Below are 27,013 nucleotides of genomic sequence, written 5' to 3' on the forward strand. Positions count from 1 at the left end.
CTCTAGAACCCATCTACTGGCAGCTCATTGGTTTTATATTAACAGAATCATCTGGGGGGAGGGGAATGGATGGGTAGAGGTGTGAAGTATCTCAACAGGTATCAAACAACAGTCAATACATTTAGAACCATTAGGCAGCACAGAGAAACTCTACCACAAAACCACAAAGTCTTTTGTCTGACTGTGTACAGTCTTATTTTTGGAGCAACTCCTGCTTGCAAAGCTGGGGCTGGATTATTCTGGAAAGCCCTCGCTATCTCTACTCCTCTTGCGGCTGCCATCCTTCTAACACTGATGCTGCTTTCTCATTACCAGTCTGTTAGCAACAAGAAGAAGAGAATGAAGTCCTTTTTCTCTCTCCAACTTTTCTGTTGTACACCACTGTGCTTTGTTTAACCAGTGAAATGATGGTTTTCCAAAATGTCCATAAAAAAAAGCCGATAGTTAGCAGAGCAAGAGTGACCCCACACCTGCCTATTCCTGTGGGGATTTGGAATAAGATTCTGTTTGTTTGATTTTCCACAAGGCCAGTCATAGCTGAGGTTGGCAGAGGCAATTCTTCAACCTTGACTCCACTGCTAGGTTAGAAAAGAGCATGCATTCCATACCCGTATTTCATGTTGGACAAATTTCAATCAAGACAGGCAAAAAAACAAACTCATGGTACCACAGAGATTCAGACTTATTATTAATAATCTGCAATATTTTTCTAATACCTACAATTTACATTAAGAACCTACTTAATGCCTGACACTTTGCATCATTAACTCATTTAATATTTATAGCAATCTTACAAAGTAGAAACTGTTACCTAAAAGGAAATTCAGACCAAAAGAGGTTAAACAACTTGTCTAAGATCACACAGCTAGAACATGACATGGAATTGGGGACCTATGAATATTGGGCTATTTCTGTGCCCCCACTCCAGGTCAACCAGCAGACCACTCCTTTTGCAGAGGAAGGTGATCCCACCTTCGTGTTGAATCACAAGAGAATGTTACCCTTTTCACACACCTTTATGAGTGTCACCATCCAGAATCAGGCTGTTCAAAGACTCCTGCATTTCCATGGCAACTACCATCTCTGTCCTCATTTCTAAGTTCATATTATGCATCTCAAAGCAATTTTGTAGACAGGTGTGATTCCAGGTTACAGACAGGGAAGCACAGAAGGCAAAATCAAGTCAGCAGCAGATCTCAGGTCTAGAATGCTCAGCTGTCCCCACAAAGCCCAGAAGCCATAGCCAGTATCATTTTTGGCTTATAGCAAATGGTTAGCAAGCAGACAATCCTGCCCTCATGGGCAAATGGTTAGCCTGGAAGGCTCTCCACTTCTGTACGTTGTGACCCCAGGCAAGTCATTTAATTTCTCCAAGCTTCAGTTTCATCTCCATAAAACGGGGATAATGATCATTGTAATATCTAACTCATAAGGCTATTGAGCAGATCAAATACTGTAATGCATATAAAGTATGTAGGACACTGGCTGATATTTAGCAAATGCTTAGCAAACTGTAGCTTTTTGCAGCTCTTCTTTTGCCCATTTAATGTTTTCAAGAGCCTGCAGCATACTACCTGTATAAACACTGTCAGAGTGACTTTTGAAACTTCTTTTTTACCCTGATGGCTGATTTTAGCATTCATTTTAATTTCCTTGGATAAATTTTGGGGACTTGTTTTCTGATTCCCTATAATCCTCTAGAGTTTACCATGGTTGCTTCTTACCTCTCTGGAAATGGCACTGGACTACGAGGTTCACCTATTTCAAATACCCATAAGATCAGCCCTTTCCTAGACAGGGCCACTGGGCTGCAGCCAGGTATGTCATTTGCTGAGACCCGGGCCAAGAGGTGTCTCTGGATTAGTAAACCCTTAGGAGGTTCCTGTAAACCAGCATACACATCCTGGCGGCTACTTGCAGGAAAGAACCCCATATGTGCTTTCTGTATTTCAGCCACTGGCTCAAGCCTAAAACAAAGAGCATGCTCAGTGTGTGTCTGCTGAGAGAATTTCTATGCAAAGCCCTCCCTTGTTGTGTGCTCCCAAATAATGATAACAACAATTTCAGTTTAAATGACAATGCTAAGACACTGTACAAAGCATTTTACATGCCTTATCTTATGAAATTCACAGAATAAACCTATGAAAACATGCTACCGTTACCTCCATTTTACAGGCTAGCAAACTAAAGCTCAGAGGGAGTCACAGTAACAGAGTCCAAATTAAAACCAGGCTCCCAGATTCCAGAGATTGCTATTTCAAGGAAACTGCAGTGATCATATCTTCCCAACTTTCACCCCATGCCATAGCTCCCACTCTTCTAACTGCAATGAATGAGAAGCCAGCACCTCTAGTGGTAGGGAGCCCATCATTTCACAGGGCAGTGCTGCTTTAGTTTTAGGGAGCCCTAGCAGCAATAAAGTTCTTCCTCGTATGAAGTTCAATTGTTTATTTGAGTTTCTTCCCATCAGTTCTGGATCTTCCCTCTGGAGAAACGTAGAAACAGGTCTCATGCCTTTCCAATAGGTAAGCCCTTGTGCTTTACAAATAAATCAATCTCCTGTGGATTCCAACTAGGGAAGATGGATCTAACGCAAGGGAGGGGACGGCATGTTAAAAAGTGGTCAGTTATGAAAAAAAAAAATCTATGACAATTATACTAGGTAACACTTTATGAAGTACTTAATTCTCTTTTCTGAGCCATTTTTTTCCCTCCATACTTGGCTTTCTGTCTACAAGGTTCCAAATGATGACCATTCCTCATTGCTTTGAAATAGCTAGTATTAGACTTGTGAACCACAATACCTACTGATGATTGTCTAGTAAATCCTGCATCCATATTCCATGCAGTCAGGGAATGATTTTGTGGGTTTTGACTACTTAGTTTTAATTTCTTCACCACGAAAATGTTACTGGGCCATAGTGAATTCAAACAGAAGTTTTTGTGTTAGACGTGGGTTGTGACATGCTGGGAAGAAAGAGCTCTTGGAAAAATTGGAAAAATTAATAAAGCCCCTTCATGTATATTGGCCCTAGCCTCCCCTCCAGCTCTAGGACCGATGATGTTGTTGAGTGGGGAAAAACGGGAATTAATGGCAGGCATGAATTAGGAAAAACAGCACCATCATTAGAGAATTTGGCCTCAGTGGCTGAAACATATGCTGTTGATACCCTATCCATATCTCTTTGGCCCATGCCCAAGGTTTTCTGAAGGTTCAGTGGACAATTACTGTACATACCATTAATTTCTTGACTCAAGCATTGTTTGTCTCATCTGAATGCTTTCACTGGCTTCAGGAATGGGGTCCGTCTGCATATGGGGCAAGATGGAAAACCCAAGTGGTCTTAGTGACCCCAGGAGGAAACTCAACCAATAAGGGAGATGGTAGTTACCTACCCCAGCTTACTTCCTCCTCAGTGGGACAGTTGTGAGCTATGTCCTACATAGTCTCTACAAGGGTCTCCAGGGCGACTGTCTGTTGCTCCCTCAATGAAGCTTACACTACCGTCTCGTCCCCCTTTCCTGATTCACTTGCTCACTCCCTCACCTCGTTTCCTGGAATTACCTCCCAGATAAACTACTGGCATCCACACCTTTGTCCTGGTGACTGCTTTTGGAGAAGCCAAACCTAAAAGTCTTCTTGTCAATATGTATATGACAATAATATCTACTGTGTAGGGTTGGTGAGGGAATTAAATAAATAATGTTGATAGAGTTTTGGCACAGAGCCTGGCCAAAGATTTCTACCAAAAGAAAAAAAAAGTAGAGCCTCCTCCTCCATCTTGTGACCTCCTCATCCCAGTTCTCATTTCCTCTTCCTCCTCTGAAGCTTCCCTGCCTGCACTCTTCTCAAGGATGAGAGGAATTGTGTCTGAGAAGGACAATTGATCAGTCATTAAGCAACAAAAGGATTACAAACCATTCAAGGTAAAGCACAAGTGGACGAAGAGGGCACAAAAATAAGTTAGGATTTCAGCGCAAAATTTATTAACTTTGATCAAGACAGAGGGCTGCTCTGCATAAAGTTCATTTTCACTGGTACTGACTCCAGTGCATATGAGTAGGTTAAACTGAACAGACATTGTGAGTGACAAATGAGCTGTGGCAATGCTCTGCAAATGGCACATGGTATATAAAAGCAGAAATAGACTTTTTATTTAAGTGGCAAAAATAAAAACAACTTATGATATTATCAGATGTAGGAGTATCGGACAGGGATCAGGAAGATGTGGACTGACACCTACTTTTATAAATAAAGTTTTAATGAAATCCACCCATGTTCATTTGCTTAGATATCGCTTGTGGCTGCTTTTGACACAATTGAGTAGTTGCAGCAGAGATCATCTGGCACACAAGGCCAAAAACATTTACTCTCCGGCCCTTTACAGGAAAACATTGCTGACTCCTGGTCTAAGACAGCGCTGTGATTTTTTTTTTAATGGATAAAGTACAAAGAAAACATAGATAAAAATTATTTTTGTATCTTTTATGATTCTACACCATGAATGGCATATGCTACCCCTTAATTTACTAATTGCATATTTCTTTTCTTTGTTTTTTGTCCAAAGGACATTTTAGGGGGCAATAAAGCAAGACATTAAAAAAAAACATACATACTACACTCTCTTTTTTAAATTATAAAAGAGATACGGAGACACAGGTTAGAAATGACAGGATTTGATATTCTTGATGAGTGAGTAGCCCTCACACCCCCACCTCCATTCCTACGGGCAAATAAAATCTATTCTAAGAGTTGTCCAGGCCTTTGCAGATCTATATATAATAGACATGATCTTTTTAAAAACAACCCAAATTATACATAATGCATGCTCATATTCTTAAACTGATCTGTTACAGATGCTAAAAAAAGATTGCATATATTTCAATTTTCCCAAAATGTCTTTCTCTTTCTCCAACACCAACTATTTTTTCTCCCCAACAGAGCTCCAGATATTCTGGAGATCGTCCTAAAAAAAAAAAAGAGGTCTGAACATGATGTTATTCCACTGCATAAAAACTTCAAAGATTATCTTTTTATACAATGCAAATTCCAAATGCTTTGATTCTCAATGTCCACTTCAGTTTTCAATCTCATATTATAATACACAATCTCTCCACACTGTGCCATGTTGCATACCTAATGCCATACTCTTTTCCTGCCATTCCCTCCTTCAGGATTTTGTTCACGTTGTTCCCCTTGCCTAGAACAGCCCCCTTATTCCACATTAATCTCTTAGAGTTTCCTCCTTTCTAACTCCCAGCCAAATATTGTCTACTCCTAGAGACCTTCTTGAGTCATCTCGGTCAGAATTAACCTCTACGTACTCCATTCTTTTCCATCTCAGTTAATAGTCCTTTCATCTACCCAGTTGCTGAAGCCAGAGATCTGGAATCATTCTTAACTGCTTTCATTCATTCCTCATTTCCAATCCATCACTCAGTCTTGTCCATCCAACTCTCAACATATATGCTAAGTCTGTCATGTCTACTTTAATCCACTCTCATCTCACAGCTGGGCAACAGTTTATCTTCCCTTCCCTCCAATCCATTCTCTACTCTATAGTGGACTAATCTTTTTGGAAAGCCAAATCAGATCATATTACTCCTCTGCTTAAACTTTCTGGTGACTTCTCTTTATATGTGGAATGAAATTCAGATATCTTAATGAGGTCTGCAAACAAATCTGGGATCAAGCCCCAACTACCAGCCTCTGCCCAGTTCACGCTGCTCCTGGGTTAAAGTGTGTGCCAACATCAGAAAGTTTGCCATGTTTTGCCCCACATCTTAAATACTCTTTTCCTCACATTTTACTTGCTTTTCCTCCTTCTTCATGTACAGCAAACAAAACGTCAATTCATTTGAGTTGCTTTTCATATCTCATGAATCCAAACCGTGGTTGTCTCATTACCTTGTTTCATGGCACTCAATTTTCTTCATTCATAGACTTACTGCAACTTGTCATTATATATTTATTTATTTATGTGATTAACTCGAGAATGTTTGCCTTTCCCACTAGTCTTAAGGGGTATGAATTTAGGAACCATGTTATCTTGTTCAATACTCTACACCCAGTGTTTAACACATAATAGGCTCTTGTTACATATTTGTTCAAAGAAGAAATGAACAAATGAATAATTGAATGAATGAATTATATATTGTATTGAATATAAGTCACATTGTTGGACTCGAGTTATTACATTTATAACAGCATATCTGATATTGGATTTTTTATGTACTTGCCTGTTTCCCTCTCTGAATTGTAAGAACTTAAAAGCAGGCGGCAGAAATTATTCAGCATGACATTTCCCACAGGTTCTAGAAGCTGGCTATGGGTCCTTAATTAATAGATGATGGGAATTAAATTGCCTCACTTGATTGAATATAATGTAACCATCTTTAGGACGCAAATATATTGTATACAACTCTTAATCTCTAGTGTCTGGCACATAGTAGGTGTTGAACAATTGTTCGATGAATGGATACACATGTGCATATATCTTTATCAAAAAGGCAACACGTCGGTGCTCTAGAAATGAATGCCGGGATGCAGAAGCAAGAAAGACATGGCCTTTTTCCTATGGATAGCCCCCTGTTAGAAGTGCTGTGTCATTTTCTTCCAGGTTCAGTTCAGTTCATTAAATGTATGTTGGAGTCTCCATACACAAGGAATCCGCTAGGCCTTGACTCAGGTGGTGATTTAAGGGAGCTCACAGTCTGGAAAGGTGGAGAGGCACATCAACCTATAACAATGATACCTGTGCAGGAGATGCAGTTTGATGCCCCATCCAGATACTGTATACAGAGTTAGTGCATCCAGGCTCCAGCTATTGGGACTGCAGGATGCCAAGAGTCACAGCTGCCCTCTTCCTTGGGAGAACTGTACTTGACTGCCCAGTACCACCCACTACCACTTGGGGGTGTTACAAAGCCAAATGGCTACTGAGATCCCAAAGGGGGCTTTCTCACCGCAAAGAGAGGTAATTCTGCGGTGTGATTCATGCCCCACAGCCCTGTCCCTGTGGATCAGGCCGAGGGTAGTCTGCATCTGTGCTTGGCTCTTTCCTCCTTTTTCTTACCCTGCTTCACTCCCTCCCTTACAAGTTTTTCCTATTGAACTCTCCCTCTGTCAATCACAGGGATGGAATCCCTGTCTCATGTACAGACTACAGACACTACCGAGCCAGCACAGGGCAGGTGCTTTGATGGTGCTGTGGGAGCATCGGAGAGAGGAATCCAATGCAGTCTGGACATAAAGGGCCTGGGAATGCTCTCTGGCAGAGGGAGTCCTGGGTTGATTTTCTTGATAGCTATGGAATATTTCAAAATTATAGAAAAAGACAAAGGAAAGATAACACAATAAAACACTCATATACTCCCAGCCTGCATTTAAATAATGTCAATATTTTTTTTCATATAAGCCTCAAAACATACATGGAATAAAAGATTACCCATGGAGTAGAAGACATTTTTATGGCCCTTTCCAGTTCCATGCTCTTTCTTCTGTCTCCAGAAGCAACTCCTCTCCTGGTGATGGTGTTAACACTTCACAACCACATTTTTGTATGTGTACATATCCATTTTTGGGACCAGATTTTTTTCATTTTTTAAATGAAATTTTATTGAAATATATTCACATACCGTATAATCCATCCATTGTATACAATCAGTGGTTCCCAGTGTCATCATATAGTTGTGCAATCATCACCACGATCAGTTTCAGAACATTTTCATTACTCCAAAAAATAATAATAATAAGACAAAATTAAAATATAATAGAAACCCAAAACATCCCATACCCCCATCCCCTACCATTATTGACCCCTAGTATTGGTGTGATACATTGTTACTGTTGAAGAAACAATATTAACATATTACTGTTAATTATAATCCATAGTCTGCAATATGGGACCAGATTTTTTTCTCTTAATTTTTTTTGTCATCTTGGAATCCTGAAACCCCAAAACCTATGTAAATGTGTACTCAATATGTGTGTTTGGCTTGGGCCAAGGATTCTGATTTCTCCCAGGGTTATGATTTCTACGTCTGGCCCTGGGATTGGGGAGCTGGTAGAACCCCCATTTCAGAGACAGGGTATCCTGGAGGCTCCTGGCTGTTGAGGATCCTGTTTGCCCAGGAGCACGGGGCCACCTTCCATACCCAGTGGCTCCTCACTGCTCTCGGAAGTTTTGAATCGGTCTCTATTCACAGCTCCAACTCCAGGTCCCTCTCCAATGCTGGCAGTGCCAATTGCCCTTTCTATGCTTTAAGATTGGCTGTGTATTCTTTATTTTTATTATTTTTAAGTAATTTTTTATTTGTGTGGGGTAGGAAGTGAGATGTCTCCTTCCATATATGCCCAGGCACCATTTTCTGGACCTGAGCTAAACCTTAAAATATCCAGTGAATTAAGCAAAAAGAGGAGGGAAAGACATATCAAGTAGAGGACACAGCATAAGGGAAGAAGGGGACACAGCACTGGATGCTCCTCCTTAGTGATTTAGCACAGGCAGGCCCGGAGCTCCAGGCTGCCTCTGTATGGACTGCAAAGGCCACACAAGGGTAACCGAGCAAACTGGGGTCAGGGCGGGAGGAGTCAGTTCAGACAGGAAACTGGACTATGCAGGTGGGGGCAAGTCAATTAATGTGAAAAAAAAGGAGAGTCAGAACACGGAGTGAATAAGAGGCTGTTAGGACGGAATCTCAAAGCGTGCAGGGTTCGAGACAGGTTGAACTAGACATTTCCGACAGAAGCACCCCCTGGGGTTGAGTAAACCACCTGTTGTACACATCTGTGTGAAATGTGCATGTGCACATGGGCCTCATTCCAGGCGGGATTCAAGGATGGCAGAAAAAACCCTCCTAGCAGAACCTGATGCTTCTCTGATGTCCTCACAGCTGCACTTTCACGGTGGATGCAAGTGATATAAAAACTTGGCTCCAGAGTGTGTGAGGAGTTGGTGCCCATGAAGGAGCTATTTGAGGTGGAGATCTGGAAAAACTGGAGAAAGGCAACTGGCCATGCCGCAGGGAGCTGGGCAGAGTAGGGAGCCCTTTTCATAGGGAGCGAGTAAGACAATGGACTTCAAACTGGCTCAGATTTCCAGGGCTCTGCAGAAGGAGCTCAGGGGTCATCATTCCTGGGAAAAAGAGCAAGGGAGAGCTGAGTAGGCTGAGCTAATACTACCTCCCCACCCAATCTTATTTCCACAGAACCACTTTTGTTTTTAACTGGGCAGGGAGGGAAGGAAAGTTCTGTGTAAGGATTTAATTGAAAAAGGTTCCACAGCCTCTCCCTTTCTGCCCCTTCCCCAAGATGATTTCAACCATTGATTCAAGGAAATTAATTAATATGTAATTAATGTCTCTTCTCTGGGGGTCTCTAGTGATGTGCTCAAGGATAAACATGACACATCTTTCAAAGCAAGTTTATTTATTGAGGAGAAAAAGGAGAATAGTGTTTTTATATTAAATATAGGGTAATATCCAATATTTCATTGATTCTCAGACATTTGTGTTGTACCACCTTTGAAATTAGAATGCATTTTATAATCAATGCTGTGTCATAGTTTAATTTGCAACATTATTTATCTTAGTGATAAATAATGATGTCTTACAATAAATGTTTCTTAGATTTATGGATTATATATTATGGAGCACAATCAACAATTCACATAAAATTTTAAGATAAAATGGGAGACTTTTTAGAAGTCCAGGGCTGCTAGAGACTGTTTCTGCAGAGTTCCCTGGCCACTTCTCCTGCCCTGGGTCTGTGGTATACAGTGGCACAGGCTGGCACACCCAGGGTGCCCCAGACACATAGTTGACTTTGCCATGCCCTCTCGCAGGAGTACTTACCTACTCTCTCTATCTGACTTTGATTTGTGTTGCCACCCTCACCACAGGATACACAGCTCCCTCTCTAACACTCTGCTCTAATGTTGGATAACTGCCCCCCCCACCTTATTTTTTATCTCCCCTCAGTGTAGCTGAGGCAGACCGACATTTTCAAGATAGATTTTACAAAATAGCTAAGGGAAAAGAAAAGGAAAAAGAGAAGGAAACATTAACAGTACAGAAATTGTCAAGTTTTCAAAGATTGGCATTTCTGATGCTATCACCCTGTAGGGGCAAAAAAGAATTTTGGTGAGACCTCAATTTTGGCAGAAGTTAAAAGACTAATTGGCTTTGGTTCACGCTTTGACCCAGTCCATTTACTTTCTCCTTGTCCATAGAGTGAGTGCCTTGGATGGCTGATTTCTTGGATTCTCCACTGCTGGCGTCCTACAGTTTGGCTCTTTCTAAAAAGCTCTGGCCCAAGCAAAATGCCATGTCTTTTATTTTTAAAAAATGGCTTAGGAATCATTTTAATAGCTATAAAAGTAAACTCCCTAGCCAAAATAATAGAGAGAGAAAGAGAACGCCAAGTTCAGTGGTTTAGCTCAAGAAAATTAGCTCTGTCTTTTCAAAGAACTACGTTCATGGAGAAGAGGTTGGTTTAGAAGTGACAAGTGGGAGTTAGCAGAGCATTGCTGAAGGATAGCCATTGTCACATAACTACCATTCAAGTCACTTTTTATTCCCTGAACATTCACAGTCTCTTAGAAATAATTTCACAACTAATGAACAAATTTTCACAAATCCAAAGAAGCAGCATTCCAACCACCAGGAGAACACTTCTGATATGCAAGCCAGACATAAAATAATGCCAGTGTTTAACACCCTCCATGGATTAAGCTTGCAATATGGGCAAGAGGGTTTCTCTTAATAAGGATATGAAGTCTGGTTATTTTTGATCTATGAGAGTTTCCCATTCTCAATGCCTTTTTTTCTCATGAGATAAGCACACTTAACAGAGGAAAGAAGCATTGTATCACCGCATTCATTCTAGATTACAAACTAAAAGTAGGCTAAAGACAGGCATGTTCTGGAAAAAAATCTATCAGATTTGTGAATGGACTCAAAACCATGTCTGTGAGAAAGGTTAAGGAAATGGGATTATATAATTTAGGAAGAGACACTGCATGGTATGAGTGGTAGAGGTAGAAAGAAAATCATCTTCAAGTGTGAGAAGACATATTATATGAAAGCAAGATTGGCTTTGTTCTGTGACATCAGGGAAACATCTATTGGTACAACATAAGGTGGACTTTCTAACTGGTAAATTGGCCCAAGATATCATGATGTGCTTGGAGAAGATCTCAGTTCTTCCGGAAAGGGGCATTCAAGCAAAGGCTGCTCACTACCAATCACAGGAACTCCCTAATTGATTTTTTTTTTGATAGGAATTTTTTTTTTATTTTGAAATAAATTCAAAGTTGTAGGAACAGTTGCAAAAGCAATACTAACCCCATACACAGAATTCCATCATACACTGACCCCCCTCCCCTGATAGCCCAATCCACCAACTTCAACATGCTGTCACATCGCTATTTCTTTCCCTCCTTCCCTCCTCCCTGCCTATCTATCATCCATCATCTATTGCTCTGTCTTCTGAACATATGAGAGCAAGCTGCACACACCCTTGAACAAACACTATAATTCACATATACACTTCCCATGAATAAGAACATTCTTTTATGCAACCCCATTAAGCGCAGCTAAGAAGTACAAGAGAGTCAACAATGATACAAAGCTTACATTCTATATTTCCTTTTCCTTATGTCTCAATTGTGTCTCTTTGAGCCTCCTGTCCTCCATCCTCCAATCTCATCCAGGTTCATCCTTGGCATTCAATTGTCATCTACTTAGACTGTCTTTTTTTTTTCAGTTGTGGAAACATACATACAGCCTAAATCTTCCCATTCCACCCCCTCCCTAGCCTTCAATTAGTGGGATTAATCACATTTAGAGTGTTGTAATGCTCTTTCCCACCATCCATTACTAGAAATTTCTTTTCACCTCAAACAGCAACCCTACACTCATTTCTTAACTCCCCATTGCCCCATTTCTCTTAACCCATACTCTACTTTTCATCTCTATGGTTATATTCTCTGATAATTTCTTTGTGTTTACTCTGGGGCTTAAATTTAACCTCTTAATCCATAACAATCTTGTTTTTCTTTGATACCACCTTCACTTCAATAGGACACATAAACTATGTACCTATACTCCTCCATTCCCCCACCTTTATATAGTTGTCTAAAATTACATATTTTATGTTGAGTTCAAAACCACTGATTTGTCGTTAGAGTTTGTGTATTTTATATCATGTAGGAAGTAAATAGTGGAGTTACAGTTCAAAAATTATTGACTTCTATTTGTATTCCATTGTGGTTGGAGAATGTGCTTTGAGTATATTCAATTTTTTTTTTAATTTATTGAGGCTTGTTTTATGTCCCAGCTTATGATCCCTTCTGGAGAAAGATCTGTGATCACTAGAGAAAAATGAGTGTCCTGGTGATTTGGGATGTAAGGTACTATATATGTCTGTTAAAATTCTCTATTTCTCTTTCTCCTTTCTTTGTTTCTCTGTTGGTAGGGCTCTCTTTAGAATCTGAAGTAGGGCAGGTCTTTCATTGGCAAAGTCTCTCAGCATTTGTTTGTCTGTGAAAAATTTAAGCTCTCCCTCAAATTTGAAGGAGAGTTTTGCTGGATAAAGTATTCTTGGTTGGAAATTTTTCTCTCTCAGAATTTTAAATATGTCATGCCACTGCCTTCTCGCCTCCATGGTGGCCTCTGAGTAGTCACAATTTAGTCTTATGTTGTTTCCTTTGTATGTGGTGAATTGCTTTTCTCTTGCTGCTTTCAGAACTTGCTTCTCCTTTTCAGTATTTGAGAGTCTGATCAGAATATGTCTTGGAGTGGGTTTATTTGGATTTATTCTATTTGGAGTTTGCTGGGCATTTATGCTTTGTGTATTTATATTGTGTAGAAGGTTGGGGAAATTTTCCCCAACAATGTCTTTGAATACTCTTTCTAGACCTTTACCCTTCTTTTCCCCTTCTGGGACACCAATGAGTCTTAAATTTGGATGTTTTATTTTATCTATCGTATCCCTGAGATCCATTTAGATTTTTTTTATTTTTTTTTTTCCATTCTTTCTTTTGTTCTTTCATTTTCTGTCCATGGACTTCTAGGACACTGAGACATTGTTCAACTTCCTCTAATCTTGTATTGTTAATATCCAGAGTCTTTTTAATTTGGCCAACAGTTTCTTTTATTTCCATAAGATCTTCTATTTTTTTTATTTACTCTTGCAATGTCTTCTTTATGCTCTTCTAGGGTCTTCTTTATGTCGCTTATATCCTGGGCCATGGCCTTCTTGATGTCCTTTAAATCCTTTGCCATGTTTTCATTCCTTGATTGTAGTTCTCTGATTAATTCTGCCAAGTACTGAGTCTCTTCTAATATCTTGTTTGTGTGTTTGGAATTGGATTCTCCATATTGTCTGGTTTTATCGTATGCATTAAGATTTTCTGTTGTTTTTGGCCTCTTGGCATTTGCTTTGCTTGATAGGGTTCTTTCCAGTTTTAACAGAAAAAGATACCAATCTAATTTTTCAGAGACACAGTTTGGTGACATACACTTTCTCTAACTAACCAGCAGATGGCATCTGTGAGTCACCTATAGCCCTCAAGTCAGTTCTCAACCTTGTTCCCGTGGTGTGTGGGGAAATGATTCTTGTGGGGTTCAATTGGAGAACTCAGTTTGGGTGTGTTGCTGGAGCCGTCCACCCTGAATGTGGGGCGTCTGTATGGGTGGCCAGGGAAGAAGGGCAGCTTTAATATTCAAATCCCCCAGGTTCCAGAGATTCAAGACCACTGCAAGAGTCTAAGCCTTCATTTCCTTTCAGCCCCAGACCCTCTCTCTTGCTGTCCCACAAACCACCGGACTTCGCATAGCGTCCCTGGGTTCTCCGAGCAGGCTCCCCCTCCCTGCCGCGATCCTCCAGGATCTCTGCCGAGGAAATGCCATGCTACGTCACAAGTGCATGCTGTCCCTCAAGGGAAGCCCCAGGCCACCGGGCCGTGCAATGGTGCTCTCAGTCTGATGCAAATATGGCCGAATGGGGCATCTCAACCCCCCCTCCTTGCACAGTTCCTCCTTCCCAGCTCCGGGACAACTGGCAGGGCTCTGGGCTGTGGGCATGGCCCCAGGCAGGAGTTTATCCAGCCCTCCAGAGAGCCAGCTGCAAGCCGTGGGGTTTCTTTCAGCTTCCAGCTCTCCCCTCCATTCCCCTGGCCCCGAGGGTATCTGCAGCGGACTATCCTCCAGGCCAGACACCAAGAGGCCAGCCCAGCCCCCTCTTGCTGTGTTTTACTGCGTGGTCCCCACTCCCACAACTGCAGCCACTCCTGGGTTTTTTCCTTTTTTTTTTTTCTTAAAAAAGAGCCAGTCAGTCTCCAAACGCTAAGCCCTGGCTTCCCCACAACACCGCGAGGCTGTGGGTCTTCCAGCCAGCTTACTCACTCGTTTCAGAATGCGGACTCCCGGTTTTACCAAATATACGGCCCCTAGCAGACCTCATCCAGCTGGCACATCACTATAACCCGTATTCTGGGTCACTTTCTGGTTTTTATCTAGTGTTTTTCACGGAGGTGTTTTTTTGCCCTGTCTCACCTAGCTGCCATCTTAGTTTCTCCCCTAATTGAATTTTAATAATCAGTTAAGTGACAGGATTCCATGACCTTCAGCATGCCTTTATACCTAAAATTCAAATGATCCGCAATCTATGACAGGGGAACTGAGATTCTCAGCTACCCCACGGGTAAGGAAGAATGAATACAAGCTCTAGCAATATTCATGACCCTCTGATTCAAGTTGAATTGCAACCCAACACAGCAGGATCTCCAAGAACAGAAACAATAACAACAAAACCCTCAGCCTGCCTCACTCTCATAGTCATAAAAATTAGGGTTCACAGGTCATCCCTTGTCAGCAGGTTTACCTCCCACTCAGGACACATGGCCATCTCTGCAGGTTGCAGCCAGCCCATTGAAAACTAGGCACTGTTCCCCACAAACTTCTTGGGGGGAAACTTCCAGCCAAAGCACCAACCATTTTCAAGCCAGCTGAGCTCTTTCATGGCATGGCAATTCAGGTAAAAATTTCTCTTTCAAGACAGATGACCCTCTTGCTAGCAATTGCCTAGATGTAGTGTTCATTCAAACACCCCAGGCTCATTACCAGCTGAGAGCACAGAAATTGTGCAGGTAATTTTTACCCGCCATCCAATCTGCTGCTTACCCACCTTCACACCAGCTCCTGTTCAGTCTTTCCCAAGATAGATGTGGCATTATACACATCACTTTACGATCCCTAACACAGCAGGTGCAGTTAGAGACATCCAACATCGTATTAATGAGAGTCCTAATGAAGAACCAAAATAACTTACCTGTCGCAGAAGCTATGTCACCCCCTAGGAAATTAAAGTGGCAAGCATCCCACACATGGTCTATTTTTCCTTTGTCTCCACTTCATTCCTTCTGCCTGCTCCCAAGCTTCTCTCCCTTGCATGTGTCAGTTCTTGCAGAGTGGTTTCAGCAGATTTGGATTTGGTTGCTAAATTGCCCATCCATTTGGTGTGTCATTGGTGGGATGTGCAGTGAGCTGGGAAATATGAGCTGGGTAGGAGTCCTAGCATCCCTCCCATTTCTCTGGCCAGCAAGAATGTGTCATCTTAAGAATCTATCTGAGACCAAACCTAAAAGGCTGATGATGCTGCAAGGATGGCAGATGTGGGCTTTACCCAGAATGACCCTACCTCTACTGCTTCTGCAAGCACAAATTTGGAAATGAACAGTAAGGCCCCCACCCTACAAGTATTCATAGTCTAGCATAGGGGTTGGCTAGATAGCAAATAGTTTAGGCTGTCAGGCTAGAGAGTCTCTGTTGCAACTGTTCAACTGCTGCTATAGCTCAAGAACACTCATAGCCGTTATGTAAACAAACAATTGTGGCTGTGTTCCAATAAAACTTTATTTATAAAAAAACAGGCTGCTGGACAGAATTTGGCCCACAGGATGTAGTTTGCCAACCCCTGGTCTAGTGAGACAGACAAACAGGAGATTCAACAGTGAGAGTGTTCAACACTGAGTGATACTAGGGAAGCAGCCAGAGGTTGTTAGTTAAGACCTCTTGGAAGAGGTGAGGCTTGAGCCATGACTTGAGGGAGGAGCTGCTTGATCACCCGCCTGCTGCTGCTTCCTCCTCTGCCACCATTTTCTCCAGTGGATCACTTATCTGTGATTAGACTGTTGGATTTTAAGATCCCTGCAGGCATTGATTGTATTTTAGCTAGCTCTACTTCACCACAGTCAAGCCTAGTGCCTCTACATAATTAGTGCTTGATGCATGTTTATTAAAGACATTCTAGTTTCACCTCTGTTTTGACCACTGTTGACTCTCTCCTGTCTTCCCCTAGAAGCTGGTATTCCTGCTCCACTCTGTGCTACAGCTTGGTGGAGAATTTGTGAGCAGGCAAGAGAGTCCTGACAGCTTGCTGGCTATGAATTCGTATCGTAGAGCCAGGCTGCCTTTTGAATCATGCTGGGCCATTTACTAGACAAGTCACTTAATCTTTCTGTGCCTCAGTTTCCTTTTCTATTTGAAGAGACTAATGGTAGTATTTATAGTATTTATCTCATAGGATTGTTGTGAGGATGAAATGAGTTAATACGAATAAAGTATTTAGAACAGTTCCTGACAAGTTGCTGCTGGTCATTAAATACTGGCTATTATTAACATTACAAAGCTAGGCCTGGTCTCTGCATAACCGTCTTGCACCTCCTTAGTGGGAGGGGGAAAGGGAAGCTGACATGCATTCGGAAATTCTAACCAACTTTCAAGCTCCAGACTTATTTATTTGTTGTTCTAATCTCTCTGCCCTCGGCTGCTGCACAAGGAGAGGAGTTGATTGGCAGCTTAACTGTTTAAAATCAATTTAAGAAGCACTTGGAGATAAAAGCAATTCAAGCAAGGTTCTGACTGGGGTTGGGAGCCAAAACTGCTCTTGAAGGAAACAAGCGAAGGAGATGAAGAAAGTGGGTCAGAAATGAAACGGCACGAAACCGTGTGAGTGGAGGTGAGATTACAACAATAGAGCAGCACGACTTTTTCATCAGGGAGAGAGCATTTCTTTTTATAAAAAATAAAATAAAATAGAACCCAAAGCCCTAATCTCAAAATCGCTCCAGCCTCATTCTGATTGTTCAGCCAACTTAAACAGACTTTTCTCTACCCTCTCCTCCCTCCCTCCATGACCCCCACCCACACAAGCACGCACTTTCCCCTTCTCTAATCTCTGCAGGGACTTCCTTGCCAAATATGGAGAGTACATCTCAACTTTGTTGATGATGCCATATAAGACCAAACACCACTGGAACTGAGCCCCACAGTCCAGGAGAGGATGTGCAAGAGTGTCATGGTGGACAGCCACCCCTACGAACAAGGCTGCCCAGTCAGACTGACTTGATTCAATTAACCCAGTCTGGTCCCCCAAAGCAGTGGGCCTAATTGAAAGGAGCTAAAAATGCATTAAATCTATAAGGTAAAAGAGTTTTGAGGTACACAAGAGAGTCTTAGTTTCCCTCTTTTTACCTGCCTGAAACATGCATTGCAACCTCCATCTCTTGCTCATTCTCATTCATTCCTGTGCCTACTCAGCTTGTGCCCCAGGGGTTACTTTCATTGACCTGGCAGTTCTTGATGTATCTTCCTGACTACATATGGTCCAAGCTGGCCTCTAATATTCTCTACCTCATTCATGCTCCAAACTGATCCCCTACTGGGTTAGCTACCCCAAGGAGAAATTAGATGCATATAATTTACAGTAGCTGTTCCATACTTTTGACTCCCGGGTATATTATCTTAAATTTCTCATAAAATGTTGGCGATTTTCTCATGGTCAGAGAGCCAGGAAGAAATAGGTACCTATGGTGTTGGGGCATGCAAAGATCAAGAAGGGCTCAGGACCCAAATCAAACAAGACCATTCATAAAGGAAAGCATCTAAGCAGATGTGGAGCATTTTAAAGCAGGATGTGATCAGTACTGTGGCTTTATTTCTATGTACCTTGAGGTCTTGTCTTCAAGTCACAATTCAGAACCACCCACCTCCTTGAAGGAAAAATAAAGTTATTTACAGAAGAAATACCTGCTAATAAATGTAACAGAAATATAGAGGGAATAATAGAAATAGAAAATCATCATTTTGTAACTATCAAAGAAATAACTGATTCAACCAAGGATCAACAATGGAAATTAAAACCATTCGTTAAAATGGTTTTAATTTTAACCATTTAATTTAATCCTGTTTCTTCAAAAGCAGAATATTCATAGGATTTCAAAGTATCACCTGACATGTCCCTTCTTAATTGTAGAATAAGAGAGGTTCCTTTAGAATAGAGACATCTGGTGGACACCACCTTAACCAAGTGATAAAACTAAGCAACACAATGGGACAAGTTGACATTATGGGCCTCCTGATGTGATAAAATCCCAATTACATGATATCTCGTCAAAAATGTTTAACTTGAATCTCATCATGAGGAAATAATGAGAAAAATCAAAAAATGTTGGACATTCTATAAGACAACTAGCTCAAAAAATACCAATGACAGAAAATGAATGAATGAATGAATAAAGAAGAAGGGACTATTATATATTAAACATATTAAACATAATGACAATTGCTATGAGAGCTCTTTAATTGGATCCTGGATTTTTAAAAAACAGCTATGAAGGACATTTGGGGACACTTGTGGGGAATTGAATATGGGCTACATGTTAACTGCCGTATCATTGTTAAATTTCTTGGGTGTGATAATGGTAGCATGGATATATTGGACACGGTATTAGGGGTGAAATGTGAAATGCCATGTGCCCACAAGTAACTTTCAAACGGTTCAGGAAAAAAAAACTGTGTGTGCATATGTGTGAGTATGTACACAGACATGCAGATAAAGTAAATGTGGCAAAATTTTAGCAATCATGAATCTAGATGAAGGATATATATGTATTTTTTGTGGTATTCTTTCAGATTCTTGGCTGGTTGGAAATTTTTCAAAAATCTGGAAGGATAGAACAACTCTCCTACCTCTTTTAAAAATGCAAATATTTCTTAGAGGGTGTCCTGAAAGATGGGACAAAAGTTCTTAGACTGTCCCTACCCTTCCCTCTTCCCTAGCTATTACAAAAGATTTTGACTTTGCTTACTCCATTTTTCTCCCCACCCCACACATTGATTCTCATATAAAGAAGATGATTTATTTGGGGTGTTGTGAAAGAAAAGGAAAAAATATGTGAGTTAAATTTGGACCCAGATTAAATAAGACTAATGTTTAGAGGGGGAAGAGAAGGTGTTGCTCATGGCAGTAGGGAATCCGATAGAAATTATGAGGGAGACCATACATCTGCCCCAAGGTGGCCTGCTGGCCCCACCAACCCCTACCTTCTTCCTCTCATGGGCATCTTCCTTTAATTGACCACCACTGTCTCCTTCTGGTTGTTGTAACCCACCCCCAGCTTTCTTAGCCCACCAGATACTGCCTACCCAGTGCCAAGTGTCCAAATTGAGCCTATGGGGGCACCAAGTTCTTAATTGTTGTCTGCAGCTGCCATCTCAGGTCAGGTCCAACTGTTCCAAATTCTCTTTTTAATTCTGTCTTCCAGCAACTCTCTGGTTTGTATCCTCTCAGGCCACAGTGGACAGAGCTGCCTCCCCTTTTCCCTGCACTGCCTCCCTACTTGGCAGGGATCCAAAGACCTGTGGCGCAGCCTCCCCCGTTACTGCCAGGCAGAGTGATTTCTCTGGGGATCTTTGCTCTGCTCATTTGCCTTCTGAAAATCTTTTCTTCATGTTCTGTTTCACAAAACAAGCAAGGTCTCTTAACTCCCCTGCTTCTGTTATTGTTGCTATTGTCTTGCCCTTTAATTAAATCTGGACAGCCAAGCAGGCATGTTTGGGCTCCAGGTAAACCAAGGCCAAGTGCATCAGGGCAGGGTGTTCTACCTCTTGAGAGCTGGAGTCTCAGAACAAAGCACCAAGCAGAGCAAAAAGAAAATCAGTAGTCCTCAGCTGAACTAATTTTCCAATATAAATTGTACCTGTGATTAGCAAGGTACATGGTGAAAATTTTTTCTCTTGATTGTCTTTGTTGTTTGCATGGCTGTTGTTTTGTGATCTTTGTCTACCAGTGCAACTCACTATTTTAAATGTCAGCTCCAGATCTAGATAATGATGCATTCAGAATAACGTCAGCTACCATATTTGGGGTGCCTCCTATCAGTTTGTTCACTGGGCATTTTTTTTTATGGTGCCACATTTTTTTACGTGCATGGCAATGTGCTAGGCGTATACTTGTGGGGAGAAGGGAGCTGCTTCATGAACATTTAGTTACCTACACTGCTCAGTGCAGTACTCAGGATAATCTATCAGGTGGGCTGACCTAGTCTGGGAGGGTCAGAGGAGCTAGTAGTGTGAAATTGATATTGGGCTGAGATTTTAAGAAGGACTAGGAGTTAAGTAGGGAATGTGTGTGTTTGTGCATGCACATGTGTTATGTGTATGATCAGTGTGTGCAGGAGGTGTGTGGAGGAGGGTGTTTGAAGTAAAAGAGTATCCAGGCCAAGGGAGCAACATGGGTGTAGGCCTTGAGGATGGAGCATGGAGGGTGGATTCACTCTGGTCAAAGACAGAAACCAGGAACCCATGGAAACTGGGAGATTGTAGTAGTGTGTTCTGAGTGGTGGTGGCATGCCTTTGAGGAAATTTAGAGAGTCCCAATTTTTCCTAAAGTATCTCCATTACCCAATATCAGCAGAACCTGAAGATCCACCACTGGTCAACAAATTCTTTACATTCTATCTTCCCTTTATTTTGAACTACAAATGGATGAGTCATTCTTTCATTAATATTTTTTCAGAAAATATTTGTTGAGTCTACAATGGGTCAGGCTCTATGCTAGGAGTTAGGGTTACAGTGGTGAACTCAACAGAAACATTCCTACCCTTCATGGAGCTTGCAGTCAGTCTTGCAGGATCTATGAAGTCACAACTACCTGGAATTGCTTGTAGGACAGTCATTTCTCTCTAGGGTAAATGGATTTACCCTTCCTTGAGCTGCTTTGGGAATATAAACTGGGCATTTAATGTGGTTGGGCTGCGGTGAGATGAACAGAGAGTTTAACTACTCTGTCTTAAATAGCGGGAGAAAGTTCGAATTTCCTGAGTAAGTCGAAGAAAGGAGATAAAGGGGACAAAATAGGAGTTGAAGTGAAAGGAGATTGCATGTATTGTACACGTGTGTGCCCAGGCATGCATTCTTTGGGGTGGGGTAGATCTTGGGAGAGAGGAGAACCTAAGGGCACCTGAGCTTCATATGGAGATAACGAATGAGATAATTCAGCGTATAGGAATTGCCAGGGGACTTTGATAACCTAGAATGTCATATTTACATAGAATTTCTCTTGTGGTTCCAAGGAGACCAATAAATAATACCTCTCTCTTAGAGAGAAACAAAAAGTTAGAAAGAAAGTGTATTAGTCAGGGTTCTCTAGGGAAAGACCACCAACAGGAGATAACTGTAAATATGAGATTTTATAAAAGTGTCTCAGGCAATTGTGGGGATGCTTGAGTCCAAATTCCGTAGGGCTGGCTGCAAGCTGGCAACTCGAATGAAACTCTTCAATGAGCTCCTCAAGAGAAGCTGGCTAGCTGAAGAAGTGAATGTTCTCTCTTCTCCCTTAAAAGTCTTTGACTGATTGGATTAAATCCAACTGATTGGATTCTTTCATTGCGGAAGACACTCCCCAAGTTGATCGTAGATGTAATCAGCCACAGATGCAATAAATTGACTGATGGTTTAATAAACCAGCCTTCTGGTTTATTAACCAGTCATGAAATGTTCTTGCAGCAATGATCAGACCAGTGCTTGCCTGACCAGACAACTGAGCACCGTCACCTGGCCACGTTGACACATAAACCTAACAATCACAGAAGGCTATGAACCCCCAAATTAAAACATTTTATTCTGTTATGTTCAATTTAGTTTGCCATACAATGATTTAAGTTCCATTGGGACCCCACACCTCTTTGAGAGTATTATATTGCATATTTCAAGGAAAAATGTCTGGAGCCCATGATTTAAGGACCGGCAGAAAGTAAGGAAAATCTACAAGAAGCAAGATGTGAATGAGATAAATAATTTAGATGTAAGGAATAAGAAAAAGATATGACAAGGAGAAATGGAAAAACCTTGTGTTCCCTGGCAGCATAAATAACAACAGTCAACCCAAGTTACCAGGCATTGGGTGGGGAGGAGTTGTACCCCGGCAGCTTAGCAGCTTAGAGCTCTCCATTCACAAGTTTTCAATTGGTTGTCAATTTGAGCCATTAGGGAAATGTGAATTGAAACCACAATGAGATATCATTTCACTTCAATAAGGAAGACTATTGCCTAAAAAAACAGAAAATAACAAGTGTTAGGGAGGATACAGAAAAACTGGAGCCTTTGTACATTGTTAGCGGGAATATAAAACGGTGCAGCCATTGTAGAAAGCAGTATGGCGTTTCCTCATAAAACTAAATATAGATTTAAATATAGAATTACCATATGACCCAGAAATTCTAGTCCTAGGCATATACCCAAAGGAATTTAAAGCAGGGCCCAAACAGATCCTTATACACCAATGTTCATAGCAACTTTATACACAATAGCCAAAATATGGAAACAACTCAAGAGTTCATCAACAGATAAATGGATAAAATAAATGTTGTGTATAAACACAATGGAATATTATTCCTCCATAAAAACAAATGATATTCTGAGACATGCTGCAAAATGGATGAAACTTGAAAACATTATGCTGAGCAAAATAGGTAAGGTTCATAAAGACAAATACTGTATGATTTCACTTATATTAAATAGCTACAAATAGCAAATTTGTAGAGACAGAAAGTAGATTAGTGGTTACAGTGGAGGGAGTAGGTAAGAATGGGGAGTTGTTGCTTGATGGGTTTAGGGCATTTATAAAATTTTGAAAATCTTTAAATAAAAATAAAATAAATTAACCTAACCCTGTGGCCTCTTTATGAGGTGCATCATTAACCATCAGGAATAATGTGGTGCTAGCAGTTAGGAATTCCATGGCCTGGAAAGCTGTGGCCCTTCCAAGGGCATTGATGGAAGTATTTTTTGCTTTATTTACCCAAATGCAGTTTCTCTACCCACTATCACAAGTGCCTAATCTTTTCTCACCATCAGAGGAGTGGTTGCATATGGCACCCAATGTGCCTTAGAACAAAACCAGCTAATTTTACAGAAGCTGCTATGGATGGGTTTCTAGGACTCTGAGGTGAGCCAGGAAAATAGACCCTTGTGGTCCAGCAGTACAGTCAGGAGTGTGGTTGTGAGGGACAGTTACAAATTTAACACAGTGGCTTGGAAGAATAAAAGTAAAATGATACTTCTGGGGGTCTTGTCTGGACAGTGTAACTTCCCAGGCAGATCTTACTTTTTATGCACAACAGAGATGTTGTAAAGAAAAGCACACCCTAGACATGAAGGTACAGTTTTCATCTAGCTCCCTCTTATTAACTCTCTAACTGTAACCAGTTTTTCTTCCTGTGAGGCGCTACAAATTGTAAAGCATAACTCATTTTGAAATCCTGCTTTCTATTTTTCTAAGTCTATAAAATAGTTTTATTATCCCTGCGGTTATTTTGCCCAAAACACAATTTCAGTACTTTGGGCACCGATGGGTTATTGGAGCATCTAGCCCATTATAGAGTAGCTAAACGTTGCCTGGATCATGCATTCTGAGCCATGGCTACAGATCCCCATGACAAGCTTTCCCTTCTCCCCAGTCATTGCCTCTAGAGCATAAATTGGTTGTTTCCCCCAGGAAACCTACATGTCTGCACAGTATCTTATTTCCATTTCACACAACTCTCCATTTCACAGAATTCTTAATGGTTGGGTGATTTCAGAATAATTTGGGTATGTTTTATCTACCCCAAAGCCATTTAGGCCTATGGAGAGGCTTAAAATGCTCCTTCCTTCTCCCTCATATCTTCTACCATTCTGCTCCCAGAATAGCTCAAAAGGTTGTGCCCTTTTCTATGTGGTTTTCCAATTACATCAGACAGGTTCATTACCCCAGATTGAGGTACAGAAGGTAATTTCTCGGAGGCCTCCACCACTCAGGGTATTAGTGAGCACTTACTGAATGAATATTCTTTCATGTTAATAGACATATTGACTTTAAATGTACATGTCCCGAGTTAGACTCCAGGATACTTTTGAAAATTGTGTTCACTTATTAATCAGGAAAAGGTTGTCATGGGATTTTGACAAAGTAATTACCATAAGCACATTGATAACCCACTGATTACCTTCCCCATTTAATAAAATATAACAATACCTCCATATAATGGAATATGCAGCAATAAAAAGAAATGAGCTATGAAGCCACGAAAAAGCATGGAGAAACAAATGCTTATTGTTAAGTAAAAGAAGCCTGTCTGAAAAGGCTACTGACTGTATGATTCCAACTCTACAAAATTGTGGGAAGGGCAAACTGTGAGATAGTAGAAAGATCATTGGTAGCCACAGGTTCTGTGGGGCGGGGGTGATGAATAGGTAGCGCACAGGGCATTTTTAGGGCAGGAAAACTGTCTTGTATGATACCATTTTGGTCGATATATAACATTGTACATTTCAAACCCATAGAACGATACACACACAGAGTGAACCATAATGTAAGCTATGGACTTAAGTTACTAATAATATGTCAATAATGGTTCATCAATTGTAACAAATGTACCACACTAATGCAAGAGATTAATAATAGGGGGAACTATGTGTGTGGTAGGGAGTTATATGGGAATTTTGAACTTGTGAAATTTTTCTGTAAACCTAAAATGCTCTAAAAATAAGTTTATTATTTTATTAAAAACAGAACAACATGGTTTTCTGGTTGAGATTTCCAATAGTTACCCATGGTCTATTCTCCTCTCCTTCCAGGTGCACAATATTACAATTCTTTACCCTTATAGTCAGCCAGGTAGGTCTGTGTGTCTAGTTCTGGTCAATGGAATGTGAGAGGAAGTGACATAGTTATTTCTGGGCTGAAATCCTGAATTGCCAATATGAGACCATTCTCTACCCCTTTACCTGCCACATTGGCCATGGAGGCCATGCGTTCCTGATGATACGGCTCTTGAACAATGCAGCCCCCATCAGCCTGTATCACTGAGTCACCACATGGAGTATAGTTGCTTTAAAGAGTTACCTGGACTTGGCATGAGTAAGAAATAAACCTCAGTTTTGCTAAGCTGAGTTGTTGGGATTGTTTGTCTCTGAAGCATCATCTAGCCTTTCTTACCAATAAATATTTCTTCCATATTTGGTTATAATATCCTATGGCCAATCTCCATTTACATTTAGGGTACAAAGTAAGATCTGGCATCATTAATATGAGACTTCATGGCTGGTTTCTGTATACATACCTCCCAGTGTGTCAAAAACACTCATGAGTTTCTACAAGAGAGGTTATGAATTGAGCCACTTCCTGCAGTCCAACTTCATACATGCAAGAGTTTGGGCAATTCAGGTGAAGTGAACTTCACTTTGAACAATTGTAGTTATCATCAGAAGTTAACCAGTTCATGGGGACATAGTAGTCGGATATTACCACGACGGTGTTGCATAAAATCTTGGTGGCTTACAACAGAATCACATCATTTATCACTCACACTCTGAGGAAGAGGTGCTCTGTCCCAGGTTGTGCATCAGGTTCATGCATCTCATTCTGGGCCCTGATGGTTTCTGGAGTATGCTGTCCACCTGATAGATGGCAGAAGTACAAGAGGCCAAGAAAACTCAAGCAAGCACACTGAAAACCTCTGTTCCCAGGATTCTGCTAACTTATCACTGGCCAAAGCGAGTCACAAGCCCAAGTCCAAAGTCCACCTACTTAGGGACACATCATAGGCACTTGACAAAGGGCAAGGGATAGAATGCAAAATAGAAAAAAAAATACATTCTACCAAAGAAAATATGCAAGGAAAGGGGAAAAATATGAATTTCCTTCCTTGCTAATAACTGTGAAATCTTAAGTTATCTCTCCCCGTAATCATGTTCAACAACCTATTCAGTATTTCCTGTGTCCTGAAGCATTTGGTGTTATTTCTGTATTTCTCTCTTTGTTTATTACTTTGGGGTCTTTACCACCTGGTAGCTCAACCTCACCTAGCCTTCCAATTTGACAAAAAATAAGTGTTTTTATTTTACTTTATAATTTATTATTTTTGGTGAATTGTAAAATTATAGTTAATTCTTAACCTAATCAACAGGTGGGATGGGGGGGGTGGTGGAATGTTTTAAGTGTTCTTATTTTAATTTTATTTTTATTTTTTTGGAGTAAAGAAAATCTTCAAACATTGATTCTGGTGATGAATGCACAAATATATGATTGTACTGTGAATAACTGATTGTACACTGTGGATGGTTGTAGGGTATAAGTGAATATATCTCAATAAAACTGTATTTAAAAAAACATTTCTGGGGGCCTGTCCCAGTGAATGGCCATAGTAATACTTGTATTCTACCTTTCATGTGTAGCCCTTTGTCCTATACATCATGGAAGCATGTGTGTGCCAGTTTGAGTGTATTGTGTCCCCCAAATGCCATTATCTTTGTAGTCTTGTGTGGGGCAGAAGTTTCGGTGTTGGTTAGATTTACTTGGAGTGTGCCCCACCCAGCTGTCGGTGATAATTTTGATAAGATGTTCCCATGGAGGTGTGGCCCCGCCCATTCGGGGGTGGGCCTTGATCAGTGGAGCTATATAAATGAGCTGACTCAAAGAGAGAAAAGAGAGTGCAACTGGGAGTGATGTTTTGAAGAGAAGCAAGCTTGCTAGAAAGGAACATCCTGGGAGAAAGCCGTTTTGAGGCCGGAGCTTTGGAGCAGACGCCAGCTGCCTTCCTAGCTAACAGAGGTTTTCCGGACACCACTGGCCGTCCTCCGGTGAAGGTACCCGATTGCTGAGGTGTTACCTTGGATGCTTTGTGGC

The sequence above is a fragment of the Choloepus didactylus genome, chromosome 10, assembly GCF_015220235.1.
Source record: "Choloepus didactylus isolate mChoDid1 chromosome 10, mChoDid1.pri, whole genome shotgun sequence".
Classification (NCBI taxonomy): Eukaryota; Metazoa; Chordata; class Mammalia; order Pilosa; family Megalonychidae; genus Choloepus; species Choloepus didactylus.